The 25,756-nt window shown below is 41.3% G+C and overlaps 1 protein-coding gene across 4 annotated transcripts in view; it reads right to left on the minus strand.

Moving 5' to 3' along the window:
- The window catches only part of KIAA1958 (KIAA1958 ortholog), a 170,455-nt gene extending 155,112 nt beyond the window's left edge, over window positions 1-15,343 (minus strand). For all 4 annotated transcript variants that reach the window (XR_012424464.1, XM_005581049.4, XM_074016811.1 and 1 more), the window contains exon 1: window positions 15,053-15,343. The gene's annotated coding sequence lies outside the window, so the exon portion shown is untranslated. The remainder of the gene's footprint in view (window positions 1-15,052) is intronic.
- Between the last annotated feature and the right edge of the window lie 10,413 nt (window positions 15,344-25,756).

Here is a 25,756-nt window from a genome sequence, read left to right on the forward strand (position 1 = left end):
CAATAATTCCCCTACTGATGGACATATTGGTTACTGCCAATCTTTTACTATTCTAAATAATGCTCGAATGCAGGGGTCAGCAAACTTTTTCTGGAGTAAGTCAGATAGTAAATATTTTCTGCTTTGCAGGATCTCTATCATAACTACTCAATTCTGCCACTGCAGCACAAAAGCAGTCACAGACAACAAATGGTGTGGGGTTGCAGCAGACAAAATTTAGACTGCTTCACTGAATGTTTTTGTGCATGTATCTCTATCTTTTCAATTATAATTACTAGATAAATTGGTATAAATATATTTATGGCTCTTAACATACTGACAAATTGCTTTTCAAAATGATAATCATGGAAAGCGGGACAACTAGAACATTTACACACCGCTGGTGTCGGTGCCAGTATAAACTGATATAATTACTTTGGAGAACACATTAAAGCTCAGCATATATACCCTATGACTCAGCAATCTGTCAGGATATTTATTTTGTTTCAGAGGAATTGTGTTAGATACTGGGAAAAGCACGAGGAATAAATAATGTCTTGTTTATTATTTGAGTACTAGTCACATGTATTCAATTTGTAAGTTAATCAACTATACACATTGATATGTTCATCTTTTGTAAGTATATTATACTTCAAAGTTTTATAAGAAAACAAGGATGCCATATTCCCATCAGCAATACATTGAGAATAACTTCCTCCCCTCCTCCTTTCTACTTACCACACAATGGGTATTATTTCACTTTATATTTTTGCTAATTTGATAGTGTTTAAAAAAAGCTTCTGGATTGCCATAGTATTTTGTCTGTGATTATCATGGAGGCTAAACATTTCTCTTCTATAAATGGCTCTTCATTTTATCTATTATTCATTAGGGTTTTATTATTTTTTTGTAAATCGTGAAAATAAAACAATACAAGGTCATAAAGACATCAACTCTTTGTCTATCATATTGCTGCAAGTATTTTCTTTTTGTTTGTTCTTTCAAGGAAGAGTGATTTTTAGTAGGGCCTGCTCCATGTGAGCCCCCATGCTGGACCCACTAATGAACAGTTATTAGAAGCCATAGATGGGAGTTGGGGTCTAGCATTAGGGTTTCGAATCTTGGCTCTTCTGTGCAGTCTGCTGTGTGACCTCATGCCCTTCCTGTCTCTCTATGCCACAGTTTTCTCTGCCTGAAATGCTTGGCTACCAGCTCTGCAAGGTGTTGGTTCCTCTTTATTTTTTAAATCTGAAATGGAAGATTTTCTTCTTAGACCAATTGAAGACTTGACTGAAAGAGGCCTTCCTTGTTACTCTCCATTGCAGCCCTGGTTGGCTGCCTTCTTGGCAGCGTTCTCAGTTTTCAACTTGGTTTTATTTTTTCAAGAAACAGGATCTTGCTCTGTTGCCCAGTCTAGAGTGCAGCGGCGCCATTATAGCTCACCATGGTCTTGAACTCCTGGGCTCAGGTGATCCTTCCACTTCAGTCTCCCAAGTAGCTGGGACTATAGGCATAAGCCATCATGACTGATTAATTTTTCTTTCTTTTTTTTTTTTTTTTTCCTGTAGAGACAAGGGTCTTGCTGTGTTGCCCAGGCTGGTCTCAAACTCCTGATCTCAAACAATCCTCTCACCTCAGCTTCCCAAAATGTGCTCCTTCCTTTTTAATGCCATTGTTTTATTTAAAAAATAAAGTTTTTTGAGTTTTTTTGTTTTGGAGACAAGGTTTGGCACTGTCACCCAGACTGGAGTACAGTGGCATGATCACAGTTTACTGCAGTCTCAACCTCCTAGGCTCAAGAGATCCTCCCACTTCAGCCTCCCACCTCAGCCTCCCAAGTAGCCAGGACCACATGTGCATGCAACCATGCTGGGCTTTTCTTTTTTTTTTTTTTAGAGATGGGGGTCTCCCTATGTGGCCCAGGCTGATCTTGAAACTCTGGGGATCAAGCAATCCTCCTGCCCCAGCCTTCCAAAATACTGGGATTACAAATGCGAGCCACCAAGCCCAACCAAGTTTAAACTTTCACATGGTCAAACCAACTAACCTTTTTATCAGTGCACCGTTTTTCTCAAAAATATTATACAGAACTACATTTTTTTATATTCAACAGAATATTGTTTATTATGTAATGTGCAAGGACATGCTTATTTCTCAAGCCAATAGTATGTTCTTAGATGACTAAATAAAGTAACTGTAAAATATCTATTTGATAATTAACAGGAAAGCATCAAATAAAAATAATACTAAGCTGACCACGGTGGCTCATGTGTGTAATCCCAGCACTTTGGGAGGTCAAGGCAGGAAGACTGCTCAAGCCCAGGTGTTCGAGACCAGCCTGGGCAACACAGTGAGACCTTATCTCTAAAAAAAAAAAAAAAAAGAAAAGAAAAAAAATTAAATGGTATTAAGGTTAATTAACAGGATAAATTTTGACACCAAAAAAATAATTTGTAAAGCCAGGCGTGGTGTTTTGCCTGTAATCCCAGCACTTTCGGAGGCCAAGGCAGGCAGATCACTTGAGGTCAGGAGTTCGAGACCAGCCTGGCCGACTTGGCGAAACCCCATCTCTACTAAAAATACAAAAATTAGCTGGGCATGGTGGTGCACACCTGTAATCCCAGCTACTCAGAAGGCTGAGGCACAAGAATCGCTTGAACCAGGAGGTAGAGGTTGCAGGGAGCTGAGATCGCACCACTGTATTCCAGGCTGGGCGACAGAGTGAGAGACTGTCTCAAAAATAATAATAATAATAATTTTATTATGAATATATACTTTTCAATGGATATATTCATATTCATTAACAAAATTCAAAAGGAAAATATTTCTAAGACTACACTATCATATGACCCAAACTTTTAAAACAGAACATTCCTTAAAATGCTGCCGTGAAGGTAGAACGGGAGTACCTTCAGCTAAAATTTCACAGAAATTTTCAAAGGCTATTTACTATAGAAAACCATATGGAAGTTTCTAAAGACAGAACTACCACAGTAATCCAGCAATCCCACTACTGAGTGTTTATCCAAAGAAAAGAAAACCAGTGTAACAAAGAAATCAGTGTATCAAAGAGATGATCTGCACCACCAAGTTTATTGTAGCACTTTCACAATAATTAAAACATGGAGTCCAACCAAATGTCCATCAGTCAATTCACGGATAAAGAAAATGTGGTGTATACATACACAATGGAATACTATTCAACCATAAAAAGGAAAGAAATCCCACCATTTGCCACAACATGGATGAGCCTGGAGGACATCATGTTAAGCAAAATAAGTCAGGCACAGAAAGATAAATGCCACATGTTCTCAGTCATATGTGGGAGTAAATTTTTTTGAGCTCATGGAAGTAGAAAGTAGAACTGTGTGTATTAGAGGCTGGGAACAGCAAAGGGAGAGGAGTGGATAGAGGCTAGTTAACAGATAAAAAATTACTGCTAGATAGGAATGAGCTCTGGTTCTGTAGCACTGTAGGATGAATATGGTTAACTACTATTTATTGCATATTTTCAAAAGGCCAGAAGAGAGGATTTTGAATGTTCCCAACACAAATAAATAATAAAATGTTTGAGGTTATGGGTGTCCTAATTACCCTAATTTGATCATTATACATTGTATACACACATTGAAATATTACTCTGTATCCCAAAAACATGTAGAATCATTACATCTCAACTAAAAATAAAAGGGGGAAAAAAGCACTCTACACATAAAATTTATGCATTTTATGTAAGTTATACCAACATAAAAGAAACTTTAAAAGAATCTTCAAAGGTTGTTTAAACAAGATTTTGGTAAATCCGTTAATTTTATGGATTTGTAAGTTGGATTGATTGATCCTTCCTTGAATTGGCTGTAGTAAACTAGACTAAATTTATTGTAAAACTTCAGAGTTGAAAAACTTAAGCAAATTTTCCAGGGAGGGAAAAGAAAAATTTCTCTGTATCAGCTTGGGTTCATCCAGATGCCAGAAAAGGATTCCTTTGGCAGATTTCTAAAAACGACTGAACCGCCACCTTTACTTAAGCTATGTTTAAAGAACATCTTTACTAAAAATGATTTTAATCTTGTTTTCTCCAGGAGATAAACTATAGTTACATGGTAAATTCACTAATGTAGAACTCTTTGTTTTCAGAAGATGTCAGATAAAGAAAGTCAATAACTGTACCAGAATTGTCATGAAAATGTTAACAACCTTAGTCATTTAGAAAAGAATTAAACTCCCTGCAACAAATATGTATTGGCTTATCACTATAAATCAGATACACTAGAAAAGCTATTACTAATCAGATTATTGCATATCTTACCCTTTCTTGCCTGATGGTATTTGTCCCCTTTGACCAATTGGGAAAATAAGTCTTCCAATATAACAAAAAAAACCTACTTAAAAATAAATAAAGGACTCCTAAGCAAGCAAGACAACAGACTCAAATCTAATCATATGAATATGTTAGAAATGGTGGGGGGAGGGGCAGTGGAGAGGCTGGTAGAAACAGAAACCTAAAAAGGTGATAAAACTGTATTGAACCTACACAAGTGAATACCACTGAAACTGGAAATCTGAATAAGAGTGGTGGATTTTATCGACGTCAGTGTATTCATTTGCTAGGGCTGCCATAACAAAATACTACAGACTGGGTGCCTGAAACAACAGAAGTTTATTTTCTGACCATTCTGGAGGCTAGAATTCTAAGATCAAAGTGCTGGCAGGCTTGGTTTCTTTTGAAGCCTCTCTCCTTGGCTTGCAGATGGCCTCCTCTTTGCTGTTTCCTTTACAGAGTTTTTTCCCCTGTGTGCATGTCCCTAATGTCTCTTTTTGTGTCCAAATTTCCTCTTATAAGGACACCACACTGGATTATATTAGGGCCCACTCCAACAACCTTATCCTAACTTAATCACCTTTTTAAATGCTCTAGCTTCTAAATACAGTTACATTAAGGTACTGGAGGGTTGGGGCTTCAACATACGAATTTGCAGGGACACTACTCAGCCCATAAACCGTCAATATCCTGGTTGTAACATTATAATTTTGCAAAATGTTACCACTGGGGGAAGCTGAGCAAAGCATGCAAAGAACCTCTCTGTATTGTATCTTACAACTGCAAGTGGACCTACAATTATCTCCACGGGAAAAATAAAAACACCCACAGATAGGAGGATAACAAAATAAGTGAACAATAACAAAAGACAAAATGTTCAACAATATCAGGTGATAGGACAGTCCTATGGACACCAGATAAGTAGGCAGGGCTAAAACGCCCACAAAAATAGAACCTACACAGAATAAGCAACTGAGCAGATGAAGGCAGAAAAAGGAGAGTTCTAGTGATTCTAAGAGCTGGGAAAGAAGAAATTACCATCAAAAAGAGAGGATCCTTTTTAAGTGAAATTGTATCTAAGAACAACCAGTAAAGTTTCTGAGTTTCTGGGGGAGAATGCAAGACCACGAGGACCTAAGAGGCTTTAGGAAGAACACTATGGACTAGAATCCAAATCAAACAAAGAGGCAGGAGTGGGAATAAAGGAAAGAGATACCCAAAGAAGGTTAATCTCAGAGAACATCACAGAGGAGGCCACATCAACATTGAAATATACACTCAGAAAAAGGCAGCAATAAGTGAACTTGCTAATATTTTACAATTTCACAAACAGAACCCACTTATGTAACCAGCAACCAGTTCAAGAAACAGAACCTTTCCAGCAGCCCAGAAGCCTCTACTTTCTCTGTTCTCGTCAATACTCCCCCAAGGGTAGCCCCTATTCTGGCTTCTAACAGAACAGAATGATTCTGCCTGCTTGAGGACTTTCTATATATGCAGGCATACAGTGTAAGCTCTGCTCTGTCTGGCTTCTTTAGCTCAACATATGTCTGTGAGATTCACACATACTACTGCATGCAGCTGTAGACTGTTTATCATTCTCATTGCTCTACAGTATTCCGTTGTGTAAATATACCATGATGTATTTATTCAATCTGAGTCAGTTTAATATTGCTGTATAACAAATCACCTAAAAATTTAGTGGCTTAAAACAACAATTTCTTGTTTCTCACAATTGTATGTTTTCTGGGTAGTTTCTCCTCTGGCTTTCCCTGGACTTGTTCATGTGGCGACTTTTAGCTGGAAGGAAGGTCAGCTAAACTACAAGGTCAAAGATGGCCTCACTCACAAGTTTGTCAGTAAGTACTGGTCATTGGCTGGGCACCACGATTCTCTTCCATGTAACCTCTCCTACTCCCGGACATCCCTATATAGTGGTCTCAGGACGTTATTCCCCGGAGGACGTAAGCACTGATCAAGCTTGTGTTGCACAATGCTTGCAAATGTCCAACTGGCCAGAGCAAGTTACACAGCCAGAGTCAGACTCACTGTGGAAGGGAACAACAATGACTGATGGCCATTTGGACAGATTTCAGTTTGAAGCAACGACGAATGTGCTATGAGCATTCTAGTCCATATATTTGGGGAGTATGGATCATAGAGTAGAACTACTGAGTCACAGGATTTGCAGCATATGTCCAGCTTTAGTAGATACAGCCATAGAGCTTTCCAAATTGCTGTACCACTTTACATTTCCATTCCAATTTACACTTCGAACAGCAGAGCAGGAGAATTTCAGCTACTCTACATCCTCATACTTGGTATTTTTTATTTTTCTCATCTAGCCATTCTAGTGAGTGTACAATGGTACCTCATTTTTATTTTAATTGAGTGGCCATATTTTTAAAATACTCCAGCTAAGCAACAAAGGAGAAAATCTTCAAACCATAAAAGCAGGAAAACTATATTTGCCAATTTCCACCTCCATCACAGAAAGCTTCTCCAAAAGTACAGGTAAGACCATCTAATTTAAATATGACCAAGAGAGAACAATTAAAAAGTACAGTAAGAAAAAAGATGAGAACTGTAACATATTTCAAAATGAATAAGAGAAATTAAGAAAATAGCCAGGGACAGTGCCTCATGCCTGTAATCTCAGCACTTTGGGAGACCAAGGCAGGAGGATCACGAGCCCAAGAGTTCAAGACCAGGCTGGGCAACACAGTGAAACCCATCTTTACAAAAAAAAAAAAAAAATTCAGCTGGTAGTGATGGCACACATCCATAGTCCTACCTACTTGGGAAGCTGAGGTGGGTGAATTCCTTGAACCTTGGATGACAGAGAAAGGCCCTGTCTCAAAAAGAAAAACAAGAAAAAGGGGAAAAATTTTTAAATGATAGAAGCTATGGAAGAACAGCATAGATCAGAAATTGAAAAACTAAAAAACGAATCTTGCCAGATAACGAGAGGATGTACAATAAGAAATGACAAAGTTCATGACAGAACAGGAAAGAAAAAACTCAGAAAGGAAGTGAAAACTAGCAAGAACACTAAACTTGATAGATAGGTGCAGTGGCTCATGTCTGTAATCCCAGCATTTTGGGAGGCCGAGGCAGGTGGATCATTCGAGCCCATGAGTTTGAGACCAGCCTGGGCGACACGGTGAAACCCTGTCTCTACAAAAAATACAAAAATTAGTAGGGCATGGTGATGCACATCTGTAGTCCCAGCTACCTGGGGCTAAACTGGGAGGATCACCTGAGTCCAGAGATGTTGACACTGCAGTAAACCACAATGGTGACACAGCACTCCAGCCTAGGTGACAGTGAGACGGTCTCAAAAAAAAAGAGAGAGAGACATAGATACCACAGAAGATACACTGAAGGCACTAAAGCATAAAATAGAAAAAAATAAAGCAAATATAAAAAGTAAGAATAATATTAAGGTATAGATATAAGAAGATCCAACATACATATAACAGGAGGCCCAAAAGAGAGAAAACGAAAATAATGGAACACTACTAAAAAACTATAATTGATGAAAATATGAAAAAACATTTGAGCCAATGTAATAAAAAACACTATGTATCTAGGAGAATTAACAGGGAATGGCTAACAGACATTCTAGTAAAATTATTGGCTTTAAAGATGAAGAAAAAGCCCTTGGGTATCTAGGCAAAAAGATAAAATTAAAGAAAGAAAATCATATTGGTATTAGAGTTTGACAACACATTTTACCAGAATAGAATAGGACTCAGCAAACTAAGGCCCATGGACCAAATCCAGCCCACTGCCTGGTTCTGTAAATTAAGTTTTATTGGAACAGTCATGCTAGTGCATTTACACACTATCTAGAGCTGCTTTTGCAATGCAATGGCACAGTTAAGTAATTGGGAAACCTATGACCCACAAAACCTAAGATAATTATTATTTGGTCTTTTACAGAAAAAGTTTGCCAACTCCTGCAAGAGAGTAACATTTTTAAAGATACTTGAGGGGGAAAAAAATGTGAGTCAAGTATTTTTATTCAGTCAAAGTGACCTTGAACTATAAAAGCCACAGATAAACAGTGTTAAATATGAAAGGCAAGGGATACATTTCACATGAGCCACTTATAAGAATTCAGTGAACTTCAGACTACTAAATGATTACAGAAGCCTTACCATAAGGACTTCTGTTGCACACTGAATACACTTAACTGTAAAACTAAGACTAACGCAAAGGTAACACAGTAGCACGATTCGCATGTGGCAAACAGACAGAATTGAGAAAACTAGGGGAACAAGAACTGACTGACCCAGGGGCTTGATTATGTATGGAAAATGGGATTAAGAATAAAGAAGGAATCAGAGATAACTCCTAAATTTCTGGACTGGGAAAATGGATGGAAGGTGGTACCAACTCACTCAGCTAGGGAATAAAAGAAAAGACACAGATTTGAAGAGGACAGTAAGTCTGGGGCATGTTGAATGTGAAATGTTTGTGGAAAATTAAGTGAATATATCCAGTCATAGTAGGACACAAAGATGTGCATTTCAGGAGGAAAGCCCTGACTAGGTATTAGATTCAGGAATCATCAGACATGTGTGAAAAGACCAAATAATGCATAACTTACCATGAGAGCAGCAAGATGAATAGCTGAAAAAAAAAAAAAAAAAAAGGCACCAAAAGAAACAGGTCCTCAGAACTCAGAAGAAAACAGCATTAGTGCTTCCACTGAATTTGGCCACAATAATATTCTCTAGTATTCCAAAACAACTATTAAGAATTTTGGCCAGGCACAGTAACTCAGGCCTGTAATCCCAGCACTTAGGGAGGCCCAGATAGGAGGATATCATGAGCCCAGGAGTTCAAGACCAATCTGAGCCACACAGGCTCATCTCTACAAAAAAAAAAAAAGTTAGCTGGGTGCTGGGCGTGCACCTGTGATCCCAGCTACTCAGAAGGCTGAGGTGAGAGGACTGCTTGAGCCCAGGAGGTTGAGGCTGCAGTGAGCTGTGATCACATTACTGCACTCCATCCTGGGCAACAGAAAAAGATCCTGTCTCAAAAAAAAAAAAAAAAAGGATTTTGTACTTTAAGTCATTCAAAATAAAGCATTTAAAAACAATGAATACGAAGAGCGAAAAAGCAAAAAGCCTTTATCTATTCTTAATGACTATATATAGAGCTGATCATACTGCTATGTATTTCGGCCTGGGACTCAAGTGACAAATTGACAACAGAGTAAAAAAGACATAAAAGATGAAACCGCTACAAAATTCCACAAGTGGAGTGAGGTATGTATGTACATATGTAGGGAGGTAGGTACATATGGGTGAAAGGCAGTAGGCAGAGGGGTGGACTGTGTTACGGGATGAACTGTATTCCTCTCGAATTCATCTGTTCACATCCTAAACCCTGGTACCTCAGAAGTGTGACTTATAGGGGAAGTAAGGCCTGGAATAGAGGTAATTAAGGTAAAATGAAGTCACATGTGTGGGTCCTAATCCAATATAAGTGATGTTCTTAAGAGAAAATTAGGACATACACATACACAGAGGGAAAACCAAACGAAGACACCTTAGGAAGACAGCTATCCATCAGACAAGAGAGGCGCTTTAGAAGAACCCAACCCTGCCAACACTTTGATCTTATACTTCTAGCCTCCAGAATTGTCAGAAAATAAATTTTTGTTGTTTAAGACAACCAGCCTGTGATTCTTTGTTATGGCAGCCCTCACAAATTAATACAAGCTGAGAGGAGGAAGTAGTCCTAGCTGGTTAAGAATTCACACATATTGTCAACTCCATCCCATAAATACGAAGTCCTATAATAGAAAAAACGGTAGAGCTTTTGATACATGGTGATAATGCCTTAAATCACACAAGGAAAATATTTTTTAAATAATTAGTATTTCCAGAGGAAAATATAAGAAAAAACTGAAAGGATATAATATTTGCAATTAAAAAAGGACAGCAAAGGTTAAAGTAATATCAGTTTTGAAGAAAACCAAGAATAAAAAGAGAAGTCAAGCAAGATGTATCCTATGCGTGAAATGAAAGTTAACCAAAGAGTAAATGAATCATCTAAAAACAACCCAGCAAAGCAAGGGAAAGCAATGGAAGCAACTTTGGATAATTATTTAGAATTAAAAAGAGTTGTATTTTATTTTAATGTTTAGTTAATGAATTCCTTGATGATTAACAAAAAACATTTTTCAGGCCTCAAGTGAAAATATATTTCCAGTAGGTTTTAATGGAACTTTGGTTCTTTGCAGGTTTCTTAAGGAAAAAAACAACAACAAACAAACAAACAAAAAAAACAGCTAATAATCACTAGCCATTCCACACATACTAGTTTTTGTCCTATGTCTCGAGCTAAAGAGGCCACAGATTTCCAGAGGAGAGTAAGGTGGAGGAGAAAGCTATTCTCTAACTTGCAGCAACCAAGGGGGGACTTGCTCCCTGGTGCTAGGTTGGCCAAAGTTCATGCAGAGAAGAAAAAAAGCTAGAACAGAAATTCAGCATTTTATGGTAAGATTTTTAACGTTTTTAAACATTGCTTCAACGTTTTAACATCTTCTTAAACTTTTTTAAAGTTATGGTTGGACGTGATGGTTCACACCTATAATCCTAGCACCTGGGAGGCCAAGGCAGGACGATCATTTGAGTCCAGGAGTTCAAGACCAGCCTGGGCAACACCGCAAGACCCCATCTCTACAAAAAATAAGAAAAATTAGCTGAGTGTGATGGCACATGCCTGTAGTTCCAGCTACTTGGGAGGCTGAGATGTGATCCCTTGAGCCCAGGAGTTTGAAGACGCAGTAAGCTATGGTTGCACCACTGTATTCCAGCGTGGGTGATAGAGTTATGACCACATCTCTAAAAAACACAATGTTATAATCTCATGTCAAAGTTGTATAATTTCTCTTTTGATACATAGTTACTTCCTTTCAGTATAACAGTATCACAGTTGTCCTAGACAAGGATTCTTTGCTTTCTATATATTATTTTCAAGTGTGATAATACGTTTCTGAAATACATCTTCTTTGTCACTAGAGCCATTAGTATTACCAGTATGAACACTAATGGTGAAAAAGCTCTCCAACTGTTTTAAGTGTAAGACTTTGCAAAACAAACTTGAATACGGCTGCATAATTTGCCTTTCTCCAGAAAAGCCTATTAAACGTTGTTGGCATTGGATACAAAATCAAATTCAAAAATTTGCATTTTCAGTACTTTTGGTTTCTTGACCTTTATTTGAATTTGAGACTAAGCTTTACCAAACAACAGAATTTACACAGTAACTAGCCAACCACAGTCCTCATTATGGAATCTATGCAGTGCATTTGTTACCTAGGAAACGGACCAGAGCACAGGCAGAGTGCAATTTCAGTCTAGCAAAAGAATTCTCCAATCATGCTAGTAAATAAAGTCCATAAATCAACTAATCAGAAGCAAAGTCAAGAAGTATCACGTAAGAGTTAAGCTCAATGGAAACTTTTTTAAAGGAAAAGAAACCTGTGGGGCTTCCTCAGGCAACTATGGAGATCTCTGAAGTAAATATTATGAGCAGGTTTCTTTACAAACACAAACTGTCAGAAAATAAACTGTTCAAAATAAATGGCTTCTCTCCAATCTTCAGCTTCTCTATTTTTGACAGTACTTAAGAGAAAAAGCTTCTTTAGAGCCAGCCTCATACATCTGGTACCAGAATATTAATCCAAGAATGAAATCTGCATTTTCGGCAAGCAGCATGGGGTTGGTGCTGTTGTTAAACAATGCAGGATGATGATAACGGCTGGAACGAGAGGTCACTGTCCACACCTCTCACAGCGGGACCTGCTTCCCCACTAGGCTACAAAAAAATGTGAAAAAAAGACTTGAAAGTCACAGATCTATCACAAAGAATAAAATTGTTACTTTTCAGCTTTCCATTTATTACTAATGAAAACACTAGTCATTTGAGCATTCTAGTTAACATAAAGTGGCCATTTTAAGCTTCCTGTAATGATACCACATTGATAACCAATAAACAGGAAAATGCTAGAAAAGTCCATGGATTTTAAAGCCTATCAAATTTAACTGTGGACGGCTTAGTGTTGTTTTAAAAAGAGAAGTTGGTAAATGTCAGCTATATTTAAAAATCCAGTTTTATACAAATTCAAATTTTCTGGAAGTAGCACGTATTTGTCAAAACAAGTCAAAAAATTTCAAACATGAAAAATGAAAAATAATTTATATGCCTTCCTGAACACCAACTTACCAGAAAGGAAATCAGTTGAAAATACATAAGGTTCTCTGGAATGCTTCTGATTACACTAAAATATTATTGCTAATCATACAAAAACAAAAAATTAGTATCTACTTATCAGTCAAAAAAACACACAAAAACATAAACAAAACTAGGGTGTTATCTTTTAGCCAGCCCACATAAAGACTACACTGATGATCTCAGAAAACAGTTAGGCACAACTACAACTTTGCCAAAACAATTCTCAGTACAGGCCACACTCTGTTAATGCTTAGTTACACAGTGACTCTTTGTTAAATCTTATCACTACCACTGACAGCCTTGTAAATATATAAATAAGCAATTCAATTATTAGCTTATCTTTTTTTAATACTTTAAAGAGCTAAGGAAGAGTATGTATACCTAAGTGCTGAAATTCTGAGAGTGGTCTAGAACTCCATTCCTGGATTCGCGATAAAGCCTGATCAAATTTCAGTACCTCTCCTCTTTGGGCTATTACTATGAATGGAGAGGGACAAGGAACGCTAGTCAAGGGCCTACCAGAGCCACATACTGAGCTCTGTGCCTCTGTGCAGAATTTAAATTCATTTACCTAATGCAGACTGGAAGTCAAAGCAGAAACCAGTAAAATTTTGTCAACTAAAAGGGATTGGCTTGATCACTGCTAGGTTTTAAGTAATGTGTGTATAAATGTACACTCCAGGCATTTACAGTATTAGGCATGCAATAATATTAATCTGTTTAACTGGGGCAAGAATCTAGGATAAATTTTTCTCCTAGAAAAAAACCACTATTTTAAGCATACTAAACTTTTTATAATGACAAAAATCAGTTTGTCTTTAAAAAAGTGCATTAAATTGTACAGTTTTCTAAATTTTAAACCTTAATGAAAATTTAAATAATACATAATTTTCCACGTTTTTCCTTCAAGTTTAGATGATAATGCTTTTTGTTTTTTTAGGAAAACCTCCATTTTCTACATATGACTGTCTATATAATTGTATGCATGGCCCCCAAAACTGCTTCTTCGTTTTTTTAATTTCCTGGGTAACTGTCAGACTTAAGTTTGTCAATATAAATTCTCACACGGGGGGCAAAAAAGAGTTTCCAGAACTGAGCAGTAGATTGAGATTAATACAGTTATAAATCCATACCTGCATATTAAAAATCTGAATCTGTAAAATTTATTTTCTGGGTGCTTATTCAACCTCGTTTATCATTTGAATATCTACAAATACACAGCAACCGTTAATGAAGAAACTTAGCTAGCTAATCAAATAAGACAAATCAGAAACATTACCCTACCGTATTTTTCAAAACACGGTATCCATATCCATGCACAACCGAATCGCTGGGTTATATACATAGGATAAAATAGGAAAAGCACAATCCTAGGGGGAAAACTCAATTCTGACATTTATGATTTCATGGGTTGTGAAAGATCTCATATCTTAAATCAGTAGAAATAAAGGCTTCAGCCTGAACGGAAAGCTAGATCATTGTTTATTCCACTCCAATTTAACCTCCACCATGCAAGCTGTCACTACCTGACTGGCTTGTTAACTGTTTATTTCGTCGGGAGAGGATTCCGTCTTGCGAATCCTAACAAGTACGGGAAAAAACAAAACTTTACTCCTAAACTTCAACACACACACACACACACACACACACACACACACACACACACACACACACACTAAATATACATAATTGTAAAAATCACAGCCATGTTCATTTTTTAAAGTCTCCATCTAAAACCTTAAAGAAAAAAAAAAAAAAGACTTGAGGGAACCAAAAACATTCTTTGATTTTGGTTTGACGTTGCTCAGTCCAACCTCCTCCTACCCAGGGGAATACATTTCTCGATATATTTGATAACAAACACAAATCACTGTGCGCAGCCTCAGATGGGGGTGGGGGACGGAAGAGCCTTTTGGAGAAAGCCCTCCTCCGTTAGAAACAATAAATAAGGGAGCGAAGCCATGCACGTTCCTTCACACACGCCCCAAACGCACCTCGGCGAGCCTCCCGAGGAGGGAAACTAGTGGGGCAGAGCCCTGAACCACCTCTCTTTCTCCATAAGCATCTCAAGACTTGGAAACTAACAGGACAGACCTTTTCTTCCTCCTTCCCGCCTTCCTTCCCACCTCCAACAGACCCAAGAGCAGAAGCAGGGGCGCCAGCCCCACGCACTGCGCCTGCAGCCGCCGCTGAGACCCGAGCTGCCGGGCGGCGGGGCGGCCCGGGGCAGGCGGACTGGAGCCGCCGCCGGGGGTCTCTGCGCCTCGCACCCCCAAGCCCGGCGCTGCCGACGAGCGGCCGCCCGGGTCCCTGCCCTTGCTCCGGCCTCGCTCCCCCGAGAGGAGACAAAAGGAAGGTTCAGCCGGGTCACCGCGCGGCCGCTGACGGGGAAGCAGAGTCGACCCCTGCGCGGCCGCCCCCCACACAAAGGGGCTCCCCGCCTGGGTCGCGACGTCGGCGCGCTCGTCCCCGCCCAGCGCGCGGGCTCTCACCCACCTGCAGGTGTCTGTGCGTCTGTCCATAGGAACGCGGGCGGCGGGGGGGGCCTGCGGGAGCCGGGCAGCCCGGGCTGGACGGGGCGGGCCGGAGGGGCGCGAGGGCGGGAGGAAAGCGGCCGGAGGAGCGGGCACCGAAGGCAAAAGGCGCGGGGAAGGCGCCCGGCGGGCGACGGACCGAGGCGCGGGGCGGGGGGCGGGGGCGCCAGCCTGGCTCGGCCGACCGGCGCGCGCCGCTCCGTGCGCCCCGAGCTCCGCGCGCCCGGCTCGGAGCGCGGCGGGCGGGCAGGGGGCGGGGCGCGGGCGGGCCGGGGCGGGGCCGGCGGGCGGGGCGGGGGCTCGGACCTGGGGCTCCAGCCGGCACCGGAAACGCGCCGTGGTCGGCGAGACCCACAGGAAGTGTGTAACGACACCTCCTACGGCACGCACCAAGCTTGCAGTCGTCGCTGCCCGGAGGAGGTGTAGACCGAGCCTCCTGCTGCACACACGCGCGCACGCGGCGGCTGGCGCGCTGCCCCTGGAGGTTTGGAGCAACCGGTCCTCCGCGCGCACGAGCTCAGTCTCTGCTGCCCCGACAGGTGTGGAACCCGCCATCCCCGCTATGGTCCGAGGAAGTGTGCAGCACCGCCCCCTGCTACACGTCCCGGGCCCGCGGTCCCCGATGCCCCCCGGAGCTCTGTGCACCTCCACTGAAATGCAAGGAGCAGACAGAACCTACACCGTCCGTGAGGTGTGTGAGTCCCCTTATAACGCATTGAGTAGAGTTACCTCTCCGCCCAGGGATGTGCGTTAACACTTTCACCGAGATGCTATGTACAGTCCACAGTCACACCCTTATCCCATCGAGGGAGCGGGGATGCTTAATGACACCTGAAATACACTAAAACTAGGTCCTCCAGCAAACCAGGGACACAAGAGCACCACCTACACGACTCAGCACAGCAAAGCTGAAGCTGGACTTACTAGGTGCTACCAGGCTTGGTCCACCTTTATTTTACCTAACACTTACATAGTACATGCTGTGTGCCCACAGTTTGCACTGAGTACCTAGCGAATATTAATTTATTTAATCCTAAGAACTCTGAACAGTGGGTGCCATTAATATTGCCATTTTATGGATAAGGATTAACATTGCCATTTTATGGATATGGATGAGGCACAGAGAAATTAAGAAATATGTTCAACATCACATATATAGTAGCTAGAGGAGCCTGGATTCATTCCAGACAGTCTGGCTTCAGAGTCTGCTCTTAACTCCCTTTCTATGTACCGCACTGACCATCTCCAAAACAGTAATCATGGTAATAAATAACATTTATACCGTATCTGATGGGCCTTAATTAGTGCCCACATCTTGGCCTCACCTCACCTGTGACAGGCATACCCCAGTCACTTGTACCCTTGGAGTAGGTAAGGGAAGAGAAGAATGTTTTTGAGGCAGAAAAAGAGGCTAACTTCTTAGCAAAGGAGAAGATATCCAGGGTCGCCCAGAATCCAGGCAGGTAACTTCATTGCCACATCAAGCATGTTCTCTCCTTTAGGGTAGCTTCTGCCAACCCCTCTCCATCTCTAGAGCTGATTCAGGTTGATGTTCTTAACACTCCTCTATCAGCACTCTTCCAGGTCTAGGCTGAAATTTGAAATCTGTGTAAACTTTGACACAATAATGTTTGTACAAACAAAAAAGACCAAAAATGAAAACCCCCTAGTTAATTGCTGCATATTCTAAAGATGGGATCTTGTGGAGAAATTGGAACTCTTATGCAACGCTGGTGGGAATGTAGATGGTACCACCTCTATGCAAAACAGTGTGGAAGTTCCTTAAAAAACTAAAACTAGAGCTAACGTATGATCCAGCAATCCCACTTATGGGTAAGTGTCCAAAAGAATTGAAAGCAGGATATCGAAGAAATATTTGCACACTCATGTTCATTGCAGCACTATTCACAATAGCCAAGAGGTTGAAGCAGCCCAAATGTTCATCAACAGATAAATAGATAAATGAAAATGTAATATATACATATAATGGAATATTATTCAGCCTTAAAAATGAAGGAAATCCTATCACAGGCCACAACGTAGATGAACCTTGAGGATGTTGTGCCAAGTGCAATAAACCAGTTACAAAAGGACAAATACTGTTATGATTTGACGTATATGAGGTATGTAGAGGTATGTAAATTGTGTGATTATGTCAAACTCGTGGAAACAGACAGTAGAATAGTGGTTGCTAGAGGGTAGAGGGAGGGGAAAATAGTGATATAATGTTCACTGGGTATAGAGTTTCAATTTTGCAAGATGAAAAAGTTCTAGAGATGTTACACAATAATGTAAATATAACACCACTGAACTGTACACTTAAAAGGAGTTACAAAGGTACATTTTAAATTGTTTTTGCCACAATTAACTTTAAAAAAAAATCTAATTTTATTTGTTTAAAGGATATTTCATCATAATGAATTTTTTTAATGATGCAGGCATCCAACCATGATGAGGTACCTTGTTGAACAAACTAACTCTGCCACTAAGGACTGTAAAAGCTGTTTAAAAAAATAAATAAAAAGTCTGTTTAAAACAATTGGAGAGCAACCGTGTCATCCAAGGCTTGAGAGTCCAAGAGCCCCCAGGAAGAAGGGAAATACTTTGAAGTGAGTCCTGCATTCTCAGCCACTCTTCCTTCTCAGGGCATTGTTGATTTGTGTCTAGGAGTGTGGAAGTCAGAAAGAAGCACCCTAGAGCTTACTGGCAGTCTTACTGGCCTGGTGATACAAAATTTGGAGTCAGGTCTATTAAGGCAGCTAGGACTTGAGAAACCAAGATCCCAGATAAAGCAATCACAGTAAACCTAATGGGTTGGCTGAGGGCCGTAATCCCGGCACTTTGGGAGGATGTGGCAGGAGGATTGCTTGAGACCAGGAGTTTGAGACCACCCTGGGTAACATAGTGAGACCCCCATCTCTACAAAAAGAAAAAAAAAAAAATTAGCTAGGCCTGGTGGCCCACATCTCCAGCTCCAGCTACTCAGGAGAAAGAAAGAGAGCGAGAGAAAAGAGACCTGTGGGATTATGCTTTTATTAGGTCCATAGGCATTATGCCCTTAAAAAACCACATGCACAAAGGAGGGGAACTTATTTGCAAGGCTCTGGTGTTGACCATTAAGTTTTTGTGGTGTTCTGTTTTGTTTTGAGACAAGGTCTCGCTCTGTCGCCCAGGCTGGAGTGCAGTGGCATGATCTCAGCTCACTGCATCCTCTACCTCCCTGTCTCAGTCAATCCTCCTGCCTCAGCCTCTTCAGTAGCTGGGACTAGAGATGTGGGCCACCATGCCCAGCTAATTTTTTTTTCTTTTTGTAGACACAGGGGTCTCACTGTGTTACCCAGGGTGGTCTCAAACTCCTGGCCTCAAACAATCCTCCTGCCGCACCCTCCGAACCTGCCGGGATTACAGCCCTCAGTCAACCATTAGGTTTTTTCATGGTCAGCAGCTGAGGGATATGTTGTGTTTGGGGGTCTATAAGATGAACAAATGGGCTGTATCAACCACACCAGGAGGGGAAGTTTGTTTTGTTTTTGTTTTGTTTCTTGAGACAGAGTCTTGCTGTGTGGCCCCGGCTGGAGTGCAGTGGCGTGATCTCAGCTCACTGCAGCCTCCTCCGCCTCCTACATTCAAGTGATTCTCGTGCCTCAGCCTCCCAAGTAGCTGGGATTATAGGTGCGCGCCATCCTGCCCGGCTAATTTTTGTATTTTCAGTAGAGGCAAGGTTTTACCATATTGGCCAGGCTGGTCTTGAACTCCTGACCTCAAGTGATCCTCCCACCTTGGTCTCCCAAAGTGTGGGATTACAGGTGTGAGCCACCACACCTGGCCAGAAGGGTAAGTTTTAACGAGGCCAAAGGTGACGGCAGGGGCCAGGGGGTGAGTATACAACTGGGTTTCCAAAGACTTAGGCCAGGCCTAAAAATGAATACCAAAGCAGCAACTATATTAAAAAATTTATGACACTGGTACATGCTTCAACATGGATAAACCTGGAAAAGCTTACAAAGCTATGCGAAAGAAGCCAGTCACAAAGGGTCATATATTATATGATTCCATTTATATGAAGTGTCTAGAATATACAAATCAATAGGGAGAGGAAGTAGACTAATGATTCCCCAGGGCTGAGAAGTTTCGGTGAAAATGTGAGGTAACTACTACAGAGTAAAGTTTCTTTTTGGGGTGATGAAAATATTCTAAAATTGGATGATGTTTATGAAACTCTGATTATACTAACAACTACTGAATTGTACATTTTAATGGGTGAACTGTATGGTATGTGAGTTATTTCTCAATAAAACTGTTTCAAAAAGAAAGCATCAAATACAAATCCTAGGCCAGGCATGGTGGCTCATGCCCGTCATCTCAGCACTTTGGGAGGCCAAGGTGGGAGGATTGCTTGAGCCCAGGAGTTTGGGACCAGCCTGGGCAACAAAGTGAGACCCCGTCGCTACAAAAAAATTAAACAATTAGCCGGGCGTGGTGGCACACGTCTGTAGTCCCAGCTACTTGGAAGGCTGATGTGGGAGAATCGGTTGGTCCTAGGAGCGTCAGGGCCACAGTAAGCTGTGTTTGTGCCACTGCACTCCAGCATGGGTGACAGAGCAAGACTGTCTCCATAAAAAAAAAGGAAAAAGGAGTCCAATAGAGAGCCCAGTCTGAGGAAGGGGCACAGGTGCCAAGTCCAGCTGTGAAGGTGCCATGGCGTGAAGGAGCCATGTCCAGCAAGAAGGACCCCCTAAAACAGTTCAAGAAGCAGGCCAAGAAAATGGATGAGGAAGATAAGACTTTCAAGTGAAAGCAAAAAGAGGTGCTAAAACAAAATGATTTATCCCAACAATTGCAGAATACAAGTTCCTTTCTTTCATTATTTTTATTTGTTTTGAGACAGAGTCTCACTCTGTCACCCAGCCTAGAGTAACGTGGATCATAGCACACTGCAGCCTTGACCTCCATGTTCAAGCGATCCTCCCACATCAGCCTCCAATAGCAGGGACTACAGGTGGGTGTCGTCATACCCAGCTAATTTTTTTTTCTTTCTTTCTTTCCTTTTTTTTTTTTTGAGACGGAGTCTCACTGTGTCACCAGGCTAGAGTGCAGTGGTGCGATCTCGACTCACTGCAACCTCCACCTCCCAGGTTCAAACGATTCTCCTGCCTCAGCCTCCCAAGTAGCTGAGACTACAGGCACGCGCCACGATGCCCAGCTAATTTTTGTATTTTTAGTAAAGATGAGGTTTCACCATGTTGGCCAGGATGGCCTTGATCTCTTGGCGTTGTGATCCGCCTGCCATGGCCTCCCAAAGTGCTGGGATTACAGGTGTGAGCCACCACACCCGGCCATACCCAGCTAATTTTTAATTTTTTTTTTGTAGAGATGTGGTCTCGCTATATTGCTCAGGTTGGTCTTGAACTCCTGGGCTCAAGTGATCCTCTCACCTTGGCCTTCGAAGTGTTGGAATTACAGGCGTGAGCCACCATGCCCAGCCTAGATGTTCCTTTTAAGTGCATATATAATGTTCACGAAAAAAGGCCATATAATTAGCTATAAAACAAGTCTCGAGAAATTTAAAACGATTGAAGTCACACAAAGTATATTTTCTAACCACTGTAAAGCTAAATTTGAAATCAATTATAGATCAATATCTGGAAACTCTATGAATATTTGAAAATTAAACATGTTTCTGTGTTCCTCATTGACTAAAGAAGAACTCAGAAGGAAAGTAGGAAAATCTCTCGAAGTGAATGAAAAATTACACAATATATCAAATGTTTGTGGGAAAATGTTAAGGCAGTTCTAAAAGTAAAATTTATGGCTTAAAAGTTTATATCACAAGAAAAAGAAGGCCCAAGAGAATGAACTAAGTTTTAATCTTCAGAAGCTAGAAGAAAGGACATATTAAACACAAAGAAGAAAACAAATAAGATAGTAGAAATCAACTTAAAACAGAAAACAGACCCCCCCCAAAAAACAAAAGAAAGAAAGAAAATAAAGGAAAACATAAAGTATTTTGTAAAAAATCATTGCCAGGCATGGTGGTTCATACCTGTAATCTCAGTGCTTTGGGAGGCCAAGGTGGGTGAATCGCTTGAGCCCAGGAGTTTGAGACCATCCTGGGCAACATAGTGAGACCTTGTCTCTACAAAATTAAAATTAAAATATTAGCCGAGCATGGTGGTGTGTGCCTGTGGTCTTAGGTCATCTAGAGGCTGAAGTGGGAGGATCACTCTAGTCCGAGAGTTCGAGGTTGCAGCGAGCTGTGCTCACGCCAGTGTACTTCAGCCTGGGTGAGAGTGAGAATCTGTACTAAAGCTCCATTTACATTAGTCAAGAAAATGGACATTACTAATTTCAAAAATGAAAGAAGGAATTCATAGACATTAAAGTGACAATATAGAATATTGAAGTCAACTTTATGCCGCTAAATTGAACAACTTAAATTCTTTAAGAGACAAAAATGACAAAATGGGCTCTAGAAAAAAATATAAATTTGAATAGTTTTCCTTCTATTAAGATATCGAAGCCTGGCCAACATAACAAGACCCACAAAACAGATTTTTTTTTTTTTTAAATTAGCTGGCATAGTCACATGCTCCCGTAGTTCTAGCTACTCAGGACGCTGAGGCAAGAGGATTGCTTGAGCCCAGGGGTTCAAGGACACAGTGAACTATGATTGCTCCACTCCACTCCAGACTAGGTAACAGAGCAAGACCCTGTTTGTGAAAAAGAAAAAAAAAAAATGAATTTGCAGTTTAAAACTTTCCCTTAAGGAAAATCTGACCCGGGTAAATTCACTGATAAATCTGATAAATTCTGTCAAACTTTTAAGAAAAAATAATGCCGACCGGGCGCGGTGGCTCACGCGTGTAATCCCAGCACTTTGGGAGGCCAGGGCCGGTGGATCACGAGGTCGGATCGAGACCATCCCGGCTAACACACTGAAACCCCGTCTCTACTAAAAATACAAAAAATTAGCCGGGCATGGTGGCGGGCGCTTGTAGTCCCAGCTACTCCGGAGGCTGAGGCAGGAGAATGGCATGAACCTGGGAGGCGGAGCTTGCAGTGAGCCGAGATCGCGCCACTGCACTCCAGCCTGGGCAACAGAGAGAGACTCCCTCTCGGGAAAAAGAAAGAAAAAAGAATGCCCATCTTTCAGAAACTTTTTCAAAATATAAGGGAACACTTCCTAACTCCTTTTTTGAGACCACCATTACTCTGAGACCAAAAACAGACAAAGACGTGTCAAGAAAACTACAGCCCAGGCCGGGCGCGGTGTCTCACGCCTGTAATCCCAGCACTTTGGGAGGCCGAGGCGGGCGGAGGTCAGGACATCGAGACTATCCTCAAAAAAAAAAAAAAAAAGAAAAGCTATGGCCCCAATATGGCAAAGGGACACAAATACAAAATTGAATCCACCAATATATAATTAATACAATATGACTAAATGGGATTTTTCCTAGAAATAATAAAGTTAGCTTTTCACTCAAAAATCAATCATTACATTGTTTCTTCTTATGTAAAATAATAATAATTTTTTTTTGAGACGGAGTCTTTGCCATCTTTATATTGACTTAAACATCTCAAAATTTAGAAACAGAATTGCCTGGAGAAGAATATCATAAGGAAGATAAAAAGTCTAAAATAAGAGATTTGTGTGCTGTAAGGTTTAAAATCTCATCCCATGTGGGCCCATTATTGAAGGTTTATTAGTGTCTTTTGGAGGTGTCATAATTCACTGATTCTTTGCAATCTTTGTGTCCTTGCATTGTTGTCTGAGCATTTAAGAAGACCGCCCCTGGCTGGGCATGGTGACTCACGCCTGTAATCCCAGCACTTTGGGAGGCCGAGGCAGGCAGATCACGAGGTCACGAGATCAAGACCATCCTGGCTAACATGGTGAAACCCCGTCTCTACTAAAAATACAAAAATTAGCCTGGCATGGTGGCAGGTGCCTGTAGTCCCAGCTACTCAGAAGGCTGAGGCAGGAGAATGGCATGTACCTGGGAGGTGGAGCTTGCAGTGAGCCGAGATTGCGCCACTGCACTCCAGTCTGGACAACAGAGCGAGAGTCCGTATCAAAAAAAAAAAAGAAGAAGACCGCCCCCTCTTCTGTCTTACGAAGGTGTTCTTTGGCAGAAGTAGACCTTCACTATTTAGCCTGTGATTCTGGAAGGGCCAGCTCCCAGATAAGCTGGAATGACCCCAGATAGGCAGAGCTTGTTGTGATTTCTCTAGTTGACTGGGCTACTGCCTTTGCCCTGATACTGGATAGAGCTGCTGGCTGGGTACTGTGAGGGCTTTTGGTCAGGTTAGTCACAGGATATATTCCCTAGCCAAGCAATTCTGATATTTGGGATCTGCAGTTAGGGAAGGCTGCGGGCTGGGATTGGAAGTTAGGTAGAGTCACTGCTTGGGACAAGTGGGATCACAAGCTATGCTCCTTAGAATTGCACAATTGAGGCTGGGTGCGGTCTATAATCCCAGCACTTCGGGAGGCTGAGGCAGGTGGGTCACGAGGTCAGTAGTTCGAGACCAGTGTGACCAACATGGAGAAACCCTGTCTCTACTAAAAATACAAAAATTAGCTGGGTGTATTGGTAGGTGCCTGTAATCCCAGCTACTCGGGAGGCTGGGGCAGGAGAATCGCTTGAACCTGGGAGGCAGAGGTTGCAGTGAGCTGAGACTGTGCCATTGCACTCCAGCCTGGGCAACAACAGTGAAACTACATCTCAAAAAAAAAAAAAAAAAAAAAAAAAAAATTGCAGAATTGAGGATTGCCTGCCTGTCAGGATAGAACTGTGGGGTAGGCTTTTGGCTGAGTTAAGTGGTTGTTTGACTTCTCAGGTCAAGCCAGTCTGGCCCCTTTGCATTTCTGAAATGTTTAGAGGTGGGAGTCTTCCTGCGTGGGTAGGTTGTTAGGTGGGATTTTTGGCTGAGGGCTGAGTAGATCTTACGTTTGGCTTCCTGGGTCAAGCTGGTCTAGCTCCTTCTCTCCAGTGCATGGAGGTGGGAGTTTCCTTGCTTGAGTAGGATTGTTAGGGTGGGCTCTGAGTCTGGGCACAGAGACTAGCTATCTAGGGACTCAAGCTAGCATGAAATACCCACCATGCTTCTGAAAGTGACTAGCTCAGTTTTGTGGGTAGGCTTTGAGACTGGCTGGTATCTCTCATCTGGTGTCACAACTGGCAGAAACGTAAAGGTATTACCAAGATCCACATGCTGGTTACTATGACCTCTGCCTCCTTTCATTGTTTCTACCTGGCCCTGAGTGGTCTAGTGATGCCATTTCCCCAAGTGTTCCAGGGGAAAACACAGTGGGCTGCCGGGGAAACATCTCAGAATACGCTAGGGAAGCTAGATGACTGTCTCAATTTCTCTTTTCCCCTAGTAGAAACTGTGGGCCAGGAAAATCTTCTGTCTTGCATTGTGCTGACTTGGAGGGAAAGGGGTGCCACAGTTGGAATAAGACCATTCTTCCTTGGGCAACATAGTGAGATACAGTCTCTTAAAAAGAAAAAAAAAAAAAAAAAAGACTGTTCTCTTTACCCTTCTAATTCAGATTTCATTCAGTTCTGTGGACCATGTGTGTCTCAAACTTGTTTCCAAGTATTGGGGTTTACAAAAGGGTTTTCTGCCCTGTGGATAGTTTCTAGGTGAACTTTCTGTTGGTTGGGAATGAAGCCTGATACTTCCTAAACTGCCATCATTCCCCTAGATACAGCTGTTTGTCTCTATTTAAGTACATTTGGCTTCAACAAACATGGGTTGGGGAAAACAGCACAATAAATATTTTTAACTTAAAAAAATCATTTTAGACTAGGCAAGGTGGCTCACACCTGTCATTCCAGCACTTTGAGAGGCCAAAGCAGGAGGATTGCTTGAGACCAAGAGTTTGAGATGAGCCTGGGTAACAGAGCAAGACCCCATCTCTAAAAAAAGTAAAAGTAATTTTTAAAAATCATTTTAATTCACCATATTAATAGAATAAAGGAGAATAACCCTAATCGTCTCAATAGATAATAGGAATAGCATTTGACAAAATTCAGCAATCGTATGATTGAGAATACTCAGCAGATAAACAATAATCAGCCTGATAATGTGCATCTACAAAAAAAACACCCTACAACTGTCATAGTTAATGGTGAAAAAACACAGTGTTTTCCCCCTAAGACTAAGAACAAGGCTGGGATATCCATTTTTACCACCAGTATTCACCACTATACTGTGGGTCTAACAGTGCAATATGACAAGAAAAGAAATATATAAGGCACACAGAATGTTAAAGAAGAAATAAAACTATCTTTATTTGCAGATAACTATCACATACATAGAAAATCCTAAGGGATTTACAAAAAAGCTGCTAAAACTAGTAAGTAGGTTTAACAGTATTGCAGGACACAAAGTATTTCTGTATCCTAACACAGAATAATTAAAAACTGGAATTTAAAAAATTATTTAGGCTGGGCATGGTGGCTCACACCTATAATCCCAGCACTTTGGGAGGCTGAGGTGGGAGGATTACTTGAAGCCAGGAGTTTGAGACCAGCCTGGGCAACAAAGTGAGACCTTGTCCATACAAAAAAAAAACAAAGCCAGGCATGGTGGTATTTGCCTGTAATCCCAGCTACTTGGAAAGCTGAGGCGGGAGCCCAGGAAAGCTGAGACTTGG

Source organism: Macaca fascicularis, chromosome 15 (genome assembly GCF_037993035.2).
Source record: "Macaca fascicularis isolate 582-1 chromosome 15, T2T-MFA8v1.1".
NCBI lineage: Eukaryota > Metazoa > Chordata > Mammalia > Primates > Cercopithecidae > Macaca > Macaca fascicularis.